Source organism: Calypte anna, chromosome 4A, assembly GCF_003957555.1.
Source record: "Calypte anna isolate BGI_N300 chromosome 4A, bCalAnn1_v1.p, whole genome shotgun sequence".
In the NCBI taxonomy this organism is placed as follows: domain Eukaryota; kingdom Metazoa; phylum Chordata; class Aves; order Apodiformes; family Trochilidae; genus Calypte; species Calypte anna.
The window spans coordinates 43,566,534-43,576,338 of record NC_044248.1 but is presented as its reverse complement, the minus strand read 5'-3'; positions in this window follow the sequence as shown (position 1 = coordinate 43,576,338).

Genomic DNA, 9,805 nt, shown 5'->3' with positions numbered 1-9,805 from the left:
CCCTTGCATATGTGCTCTTCACTCACAGGGAACCTGGAATTCACTGTCAATGCAAACAGCCACAGAGAGGCACACAAACATACTGACTTTATGCAGCTTTCTCCCCTATAGCCTGGGAAACCCTGCCACACCATGAGTAAATGCTGTTGTAGTGCCTGCTGTATGGTGCTGTTCACATCCAAACACATTGAGCAATATAAAGCTTCTGCAGCTCTGAGTAGAGACACTTCTGATCCCTATAGGTCTCTGTTGTAAACAATTGCTGAAGATGGTGAAATGCATGCAGAAAGAATTAAAGACTAAATTATGGCTGCAAAGCCTCTGGCAGTTTGGGGAATAATGTAACACATGTAAGTCCTCTCCAAGTAACAGGGCAGCTTCTGCCACGTTTGTGATGCAAAAAGCTTCTGTGTCTTTGTACAGCAAGATCCTTTCCCTGCTCTGCTAGCTCATGGATGTGATCACATTTCATTCATTTCCTTTACACACCACAGGGTGGCAAAGATCCCGTGAGAAGCTGGGAAGCCAGGTCTGCAGGACCCACAGGGGTACAAAGCACCCACTGCCCCTGAGGGAACAGGAACTGCAGCCCCAGCAGCATCACTCCATCCTCTGGATACACGGGTTGTGTCCCCTAAACATGCCAGAGATGCAGGGCAAAGAACAAACCAAAGGCTCAGATGTTACAGCAGAAGAGGGGTTTCCAGGTGGAGTCCATAAAAGGCCATCTCTTGGGCTGTTCCAGGTCTCCAGAGCCTAACATGGACTGGTGGCACTTCAAGGCCCTGCTGATGATTCACACTACAAATAAACCTCAGAAGGCAGCAGGTGCCAGCACTCACCAGAGGACCAAGCACAATTGTTTTCTAGTGATCAAGACTAATTTGAAAAGCATTTCTGCCCTCTTGCCAAAACCATGAAGGGTGCCACATTTATATTTAGATCGAGATATCCCTCTGGGAAGGAACCACACACCAGTTATGTCACACACAGATCAGAGCTACCTGCTGATGCCATCACAGAGCTCACTACACTGCTTTTTTAAATGGATAAATACACAGATCCAAGGCTCCATTTTTCACTGCCACATGGCAAGCTGTGAGGCACTATCAGGCATCCAGACTGGAATTCACATCTCCAACCACTCACTTTGTCAGGGAGCAAAATGCTTACTGGGATAGAGGTCTTGAGCAGGGAAGAGAAAACAGGAGAGTGGGTCTGTAGCCCTCTCCTCCTCATCCCTGCATGGGCAGGGACACCTCCCACCAGCCCAGGTTGCTCCAAGCCCCATCCAACCTTGGACACTGCCAGGGATGGGGCAGCCACAGCTTCCCTGGGAAACCTGGGACAGGGGCTCAGCACCCTCACAGGAAGGAATTTCTTCCTCATGTCCAACCTCAATCCCCCCTCTCCAAGTTTTAACCCATTTCCCTTGTCCTCTCCCTAACCCCCCCGTGTCCAAAGCCCTCCCCCAGCTTTCTTGTAGCCCCTTCAGATATTGGGAGGTTGCTCTGAGCTCACCTGGGAGCCTCCTCTGCTCCAGGCTGAACAACCCCAATCCCTTAGCCTGGCTTCACAGGGTGGTGATGTTGTATATCAGTTTTCCCCAGTGCTATCTCAAAGCACAGACCAACTGCAAAACTTTTCTACACAACAGGTTGAGATCTAGATGTATTTTTACGTATTTTAAAGTAACAAGGAACCAAATACTTTTCTCATGCTTAATTTAAAAATAAACTGCCATTGTCTGCATTTTTCTTTAAGTAACAATTTTTCTTCACTTCTGCTTTAAGTGGATGTACTAAAAGTAGTTAAGATATAGTGAAAGAGTTGGTTATGAAGTTAAAAAATTAGAAAAAGGAGTGTTTGGAAGAGCAGTTGCTGCCCTAACCTCCTTGGCTTCCTCTCATGCCACTCTTAGTACCACAGAAATGCTCAAAGGCTTTGGGTTTTTTTGTTGTTTTCATGCTGCACATCCACACAAGCCAAAGAGAACACCTTCCTCTTTCAAAAGGCCTGGACACTGGGAACAGTTAAAGTGTGGCTGGTTTTAAAGATAGTGGCACCTTTAAAAGGTAGTGGTCTTGACAAAGTGTTAGCCCTCAGGGCAAGCAGCAGAACCAGTGGGAAGGCATTTGGAGGAAAATATTTCAATTAAAAAAAAAAAGTCTCCATGTTTCTCAGCTAGGGGAAAAGACTGATTTTTTTAACAGCTAGAATTAGAAGCCATAAAAATGTTAATTTTTTTTTTTTAATCAAAAGATGCATTCTGCTGCAGAGCAGTGACTGAGCTGAGAAGTCTGACTCCAGTTCTCCCTGCCCAAACACACAGCCTTTCAGCCAACTCCACTGCCTCCTGGGCTCTCCCTGTAGGTGCCAACCCACAAAACCTTTACCAAGAGGCAAGGGAAAGAGAGAGGCTCCTGAGAGCCTCACTGATCAGCAGGAAGCAATGTGGAGAATCCCAGGCTGGCACCCCCTCCCTGCTCTTTCCTGGACACCCTCCTGAAATGCCTGCCAGGTAATTTCTTCTGAGAAAATTTATGTGCAAGACAGCAAGGCACTTCCCCTGCCCTCAGAGAGCTTGAGCTGTTTTCAACAAGCATCCTGAGGATGGCTTGACTTGCAAGTTGCTCCACGTTGCTCTACCTTCAAGGAGAAGGGACACAGCCTGGTGCCAACAGGGCTGCTCATCGTGAATTAAACAGGCAAACCACAAGTCCCTGGCTCCTCCCCAAGGGATGGTGTGATGCTCCGAGCCTTTCTCTCTTCCCCTTCACCTCTGCCACCCTGAAGCCAGGACAATTCAATTTTTCCAGTCCTCTGGCTTCAGATTATCATGTGTTACCCCCAGATGTAGAAATTTAAATCAATGGTTTTGAAATTGAGGTGACAGGACACCTTCATGGCTCATCTGGACAGCTGCAAGGCTATCCCAAGTGGAAGGGAGAGAATTCAGAGCAACTACTCAGCAGATTAGCCTTTGGATAACACCTGGGAAAGTTTCAGAACCTTTTCATACCCTTCACAAAATTGTAAACTGTCACTGCTACTTCTATTCTCTGTCCCTTCTCTTCAGACTTATTTCTGAATTTATTTCTTATTTTCTAAATTTTCTGAATTTTTTTTCTTATTTCTTCAGACTTATTCCTTCCACAAAACTACATTACAATTATATTCAGGATCACCCACAAAGCAGTAAGGGCCTTCTATGCAAGAAAAAAACCTTTATGAAGAAAAAAAAAAATCTATTCATCAGCCTGACAATACAAGTGTTCCCCAAAGCCATGGGGGTTGATCATAAAAGAGCTGATGCTGCTTTAATTTCCTTGCAGTTCCTTTAGTGCCCACTCCTGTACGGATCTGCTGTGTGGTGACAGGCAGGACCTGACAGTACCCACTGTAACAGGACTCCTCCTGGGCAAGATTTCCTCTCTGCCCCACTGCTGCTGTTAGCACCATGTGTGATTGTGCTCAGACAGCCCCTTGACAGTTCTGCTTCAAGGTTTTGTGTGTCTATACATTCCTAATGATAGAGAAAAATAGAATTTAAGAGCAGGACAGGAAAAATGAGGCATTTTCTGGTGTCAGGCTGCTTAATGTGCAATGAGTTTACACTCCCTGTACATCAGATACTAAAGGAAACTTTTAGTACTTAACTGCAGGCTGGTAGCACACGGCAGCCAGCAGTGCTCTGCAGAACCCAGTGCTCATAAAAATCATAACCCTCAAAACCAGTTTTCACCTTGCATCCCACCCAATAAGAAAGAATTTTTTAAGTGCTCACAGGGCTGCTGCTGCCCAGGTTATTTCTTGGACTGTGACAGCAGACAAAGAGTCCAAATGACATTTTCCTTCTTGGCATCAACTAAGCTGCCCCCACCTCCACCCCCACATCTGACTCCACAGGATTTTTTCTGGAGATGCTGAGTGTGATCCCTATTTGTGAGCTGATGAGACACCTCCAAGGTATGCTGGATCTGCAGCTCTCCTCTGGCCAACCTGTCTGTCAATACACCTCTGTTACTAACACTATTGTTATCACTTGGAAACCATGCCACAGATGAAACACTCCCCAGCTTCTCAGGGCTATACTTTATGTTAAATCCAGAATGAACTGCTACAAATTGTTTGTCTGCATCTCTGCAAAAAACACTGCGATGTGACTTGCAGCCAATACAGAAGTCAAAATAGTTCTCACTACCTGAGGCAGATAAACATTTTTTTTCTACTTGGAGATCTTTACATTGATTTTGCATTTCTTATCAGAATGGTTTTGTTCAGGGGACTTTTCATTTATAGAGCTTCAATTTATTTCTGTCAGCCCCGGGATGGCAATTAAACTTGCACTAAAACAACTATAAATTTCAGCAGCATTTCCTAAGTGACTGGCCTTAATTCTAGCATTTTAAAAATAGTTTCAGTCTCATTAATAATTTTCACTGCCATACAGTTTCCTTCCCAGGAGCCAGTGATTTGCAGACTTTCACTAGTGATGCAGAAGGGAATTAATCTGGAAAGCAGCTGGGTTCATCAGAACTTTGGGTCATCAGAAATAGGGTAACAGGGTTAGGACAGGCTGGACCTTCAAGATCTTGAAGGTCTTTTCCAGCCTGAAAAATTCTCTGATTCTATGATTCTGCTCCCAGCTGTGGAACAGCTTGCTTGGCCTGCAGGGCTAACCCTGCAGAGCTAAGCCAGACTTGTGACTCTCTTGTCTCCAGTATTTGGTGTGATTTGATGCAGTTTTGAACCACGCCAGAAGTACAAAGCTCACAGAGTTCTGCCTGGCACTGGCACACCCTGACACATTTCTGGGTCTATTCAGTAAACCATTTCTTTCTCCTCAACCAGAAAAATCATCACTGCTTTATTCTCAGGTCACAGGCACTTTGTGCAACGACAGCTTACATTTCACTCATCCCTGTCTCAGGGTACAACCACCTTTTAATTAGTTTTGCCTGTCTGCAATGAAATCAGATCCATGCCTATACTTGGAGCACATCCCCGGCACGCTGACAAAGTCTGAGCTACACCAACTTTGCAAGAGACAAACAGGAGTGAACCCTGCTCTGCTGTAAGGCAGTGCAAAGATGACAACCACTCCTCTGCAGATACACCCTACAGTACTCCTTCCTTGCACAGCGGAGCCTTCCATGGGGGAAAACACTTTTTTCCCCTGCAAAGTGAAACCACGACACAAAAGCTGCTGTTTCACTCAAAACAGAGCAGGACCACTGTCCTGCTGACAAGGACACCTCACACCCAACCTCCCCGGCCCTTTGCTACCTTACTTGTTTGTGTCAATCAGTTTCAGGAGTTTTAACATTTGCGTTGTGTTTATCTGGGCTGGTTTTCCAGGTCTAATTATAACATGTGGAGTGGGGTGAGGTGGCTGCTATGCAAGTTGCAGTATAAATAAGAAGGCTGGAGGGGCTGACTGAGGTGCTGGCACAGACCTGCATGTATGTCACATGGGAAGCCAGGGCAGCTGCTGGAGTCCGGGGCACAATAAATAACTATGGGGAAGCAGCACGGGCACACGGGATTTTTTAACACCATCCACTGTGCTACTTGGCCGAAGGCACTTGCTCTGTTAAAAAAACAAAACCAAACCAACCACAAAGCCAAGCAATAACAGCAGCTGAAATGCAGCAAAGTGCCAGCCAGTCCTGGCAGAACAAGGAGAAGACAACAGTACTGTTTCCTGCCTCCCCTGCCCCATCCTCCTTTTGCACAGCCCTCCAAAGACACCCCAAGCAGAGCACAGAGGGTGCTGGGCACAGCAAGGGGCACAGCCTCTCCTCCTCTGGCAGGGCAGAGCTGCTCCAGCCTCCCAGCTGCGGGCAGGCCAGGATGAGGCCAGGCAGGGCTGTGTCTCAGGTAAAACCAGGCTTCTGGGGAGGGTGTCTATTTATATAACCCAGGACCAGGAGAGGTGGCTGCTCCTGGGTGCTAATGTGACAAAGGATTGGTTTTTAGAGTCGCTGAAATGCCCCGACAGAGAGGGGAAGCTGAAACCACTGCTGGCTTTGCAAATGGTCACTCCTGCCATGTGCCCTCAGTTCTGGGCCTGCACAGCACACTGAGCACCAACTGAACTGCTCAGGGGCCATCAAATTGTAATTATAGAGCATCGGCCTCCTTTCTAAGACTAGGTTCTGGCCCTTTTTAGAAAAAAAAAAATCACCCTGCCGTGGGGCATATGTAGTTTTAAATTAGCAGCTGGCAATGAACTGAGCTTTTGACAAGGCTCTGGAAAATGCCTGGCATCCATAATTCCATCAAGATGCCTTCTGGGTTTCTATTACACAGATGTGAGCAGCATATCAACCCCTGTTTCCCCAGGATGGAACAGGCCCTGCAATTGCAATCATTATCCTCACAAAGTAATTGACAGCCTCCTTTTGACCCAGCTTCTCAGCACCCTGCTTCTGCAGCCAGGGTGCCATCCCATGCCAAATGATGCCATGTCCCAGGTTTGCTGAGCTACTGACATACCATCATTTCACTTGGGTAAAATATTTCCCCTGGCTCCTTTCTATTTAGCTCTCAGTGTTACACCAAGTTTGTCACTGTGTCCATAAACAGTTGCATAAAGGGGAAGGGCTCTCAAGTTTCATAGTGCACCCATACATCTTATATGTTATTTGAACCTAGACTTTGAAGCTGCAAAAAGCCAGTGGCAAGTCTCGAAATGAAAATAAAATCTTATGTACATGAGCTGTAATAAGATCACACAAGAAACCAAATTTCTCAAACCAGCAAGTAAAATTATTATCATTTTTTTCCCCCAACTTCTTTTCTACTTTAAACAGTTTAATTCTGTATTTCAAGATACTTTTACCAAAGAGCACATGCTACATCTTCATCTGTTTTTTCTTTCTGCTGTGGTAACGTAGTCAACAGCAAAATACTTGAAACTAACACTCTGTTTTGGATGCTTTCTGACAAGTCCAGTGTTGATGCTGTGAATTTACAGGCTCTAATCCCTGTTTTCCATTTGCCAACAGTGGGAACACTGGTGTTGTAAGGCTTTGGGACTAAGAAAGACACAGCAGAGACCTGCTCCAGAGCCACCACTTGGCCCACAAGTAAAGCTGCCTGGCTCCATCCCTGCTCCTCACACGGGTCTTTGGCAAAAAGATCTGCTCTCCTTTGCCTTCTGTGCTGTCACTAGCAGCCACTGAAACACTTATTTTTCTCATTTCAAGACAATTTCCAGATGTTTGGATTTATTTCCTGAGGTTTGGCTGCATAGAAGAAGCATTTGCAACATGCACTATCTATTTATAAAGAACAACATTGCTTTAAGGTGGGAAATTTTAAAGAGACTTTGTGTGTGCAGAGAAAGCTTCAAGTGCACATGTGTTAAAGAGTGGGCTGAGAAAGTTCCTAGAAAGTTTTCCTTCTAGAACTGAAACTGGGAACACATAATCTTCACATCATTATCCAGGTTATTAAATCTGTGAAAACTGAACCGCATACAATAACACAGCTGTTCTGACTAGAAGCATTTAATCTCCCACTATCATCTCAAAATATACATGCTTCAGCTCTTTACTTCATGCACAGCAAGCAAGGACTAGAAAAAAAAATAACAAGCATCAAGGGAAACTTCCTGTACTGATTTTCATGTCCCTGTTTAAGTTCACAAAGCAGAAAGAAATCCTTCTTTGCTTACTCCTAAAGGGGTATCTGGTGTTCCTAGAGCTGAACAAACAAAAGGAGAAGGTGTTACACAGTGAGAGATCCTAACTATGTTTGGTTCCAAAAGTCACACACACATATATATATATATACACGAAGTGAGAGTATTTTTACCAAGAGCAGAGTTCAGAGACTTAAAAAACTGAATGATTAAAAAAAAAAATCTATCTGCGATCCCATATGTAACCATATTCAGAGGTGACGTGGCTGAGCCCATCCTACTTGGCAGGAAACTACAAAGGCTTGGAAGGACATGGGTGTTGCACAGTTTTAAGCAATTGCTCTGTAAAAACTTGAAAACCTGGAAAAACCACTGTAGTGCAGGGCCCTGACCACCTGCAGGACATACACAGTATAACCTGGCCTAGTGATCACAAAATCTCTGTCCAAACAGAGGCACATCACCTCCAAATGCACTGTCCCAACAGAAAGCACCTGCTAGTCTGTGAGTCCTGCAATGGAAAGCAGTTATTGGAGTCTGCTGCTAATTATAACATTCACTAATAACCTACTGAGACAGGGAAGGCAAAGGATAATGACTTATGTATCAATCATCATTGGTCTGCACTTCCCCATTTTGAGGACCACAGTTTACCTTCTATGTATTCATGACCTGAAGTGAAGGCCATAGGGTTTGGAATTGGTTTGTGGGGTTATGGGTTTTTTGTTGTTTTTTTTTTTTCATTAGATGGGGTAGTTATCAAGCAAGATTTCAAGACTTTTTTTCTTCTTTAAATTAAATTACATTTTTGTTTCTGATGACTGACAGGCGTGAGGAAATGAGAACAAACCCAAACCATCCAGTGGTTTCTAGAAAGGCACCTTATTCTGCAGTACCCTAAGGAGTGCTCTGTGCTGAGCAGCAAGTGCTAGAGCACTGCTGCTATCTACAGGTCTCCTCTGTGCAGAGCTCAAACCAGACACAAAAATGGGGAAAGAGACCAAATGCATGGGAAAGAGACCAAAACCCTGCCAGTAAAAAGTATGTTAGCTGTCAGGAAATGCAAGCTGGCAACCTGCAACCTTTCTGTAATATGGCTGACGTTATGTTAGAGAACCAAAATAAAGTAGACTGCATTATGGGGAAGGCTGATTCATGCTGCACAAAAGTAGAATTTCTGCTTTTACTTTCTGTGCACCAAGAGGAAACGCTGCACTCTCGGGTGCAGAGAAAGATGGGATCCCTCTCCTACCACAACACACTGGAAAACACCTTTAAGCCTGCAGTGATGAACTTTTAAGGCAATTTGTGATGTAATTAGAATCCAGTGCAATTTAGTTGTGGCTCTTCACTGTTTGGAATTTTTCTTCTCTGTTTTTCCACAGTAAAAACTTCTTTTCTGTGCCTTTCAGTAACACGGAGAGATAAGATAACCTTGAATGGGTTCAGCACTGCTGAAGACAAAGGAGCTTTCAAAACAGGAGAACAATAATAAATAAAACCACTCAGCAAAACCAAGCAAATTGTCAAAAGCACCTATTTCACCCGAGGTTACCAATTTCAGGATCAGGTTATCAAGGGCAGTGTCAGATCACAAACTTTCACTAAGCAGTAGAGGAAGGGACAAACTCAGAAAGATTTTTGTTTTTTCATTGGTAAAAAAGAAAATAAAATTTCCTAGTAAGGAAAAAACCCACCCAGCTTCCCTGGGAAACCTGGGCCAGGGGCTCACACTAAAGAATTTATTCCTAACGTCTAACCTAAATCTATGCTCTCCCTGTTTAAAACCATTACCCTATGGCCCTGTCGCTACACTCCCTTACAAAACATCCCTGCCCAGCTTGCCTGCAGGTCCTTTCAGGTACTGGGAGGTGCTCTGAGGTCTCCTTGGAGCCTCCTCTTCTCCAGGCTGCACAACCCCAGCTCTCAGCGTAGCTCCTCAGGTGCCTCAAGTCCCCTGAGCGGCCTCCTGTGCCTCCTCTGGACACACTCCTAAAGTTCCATGTCCTTATCCTGGGGGCTCCAGAACCCCACACCGGCTGAGGTCCCACAAGAGTAGAGGGGGAAGAATAAAAAAAAAAACAAAAAACCAGACGGGGCGGGGGGAACAAAACATTCCCAGTATGAGAGACACGTTGTCGCACAAGCACCACC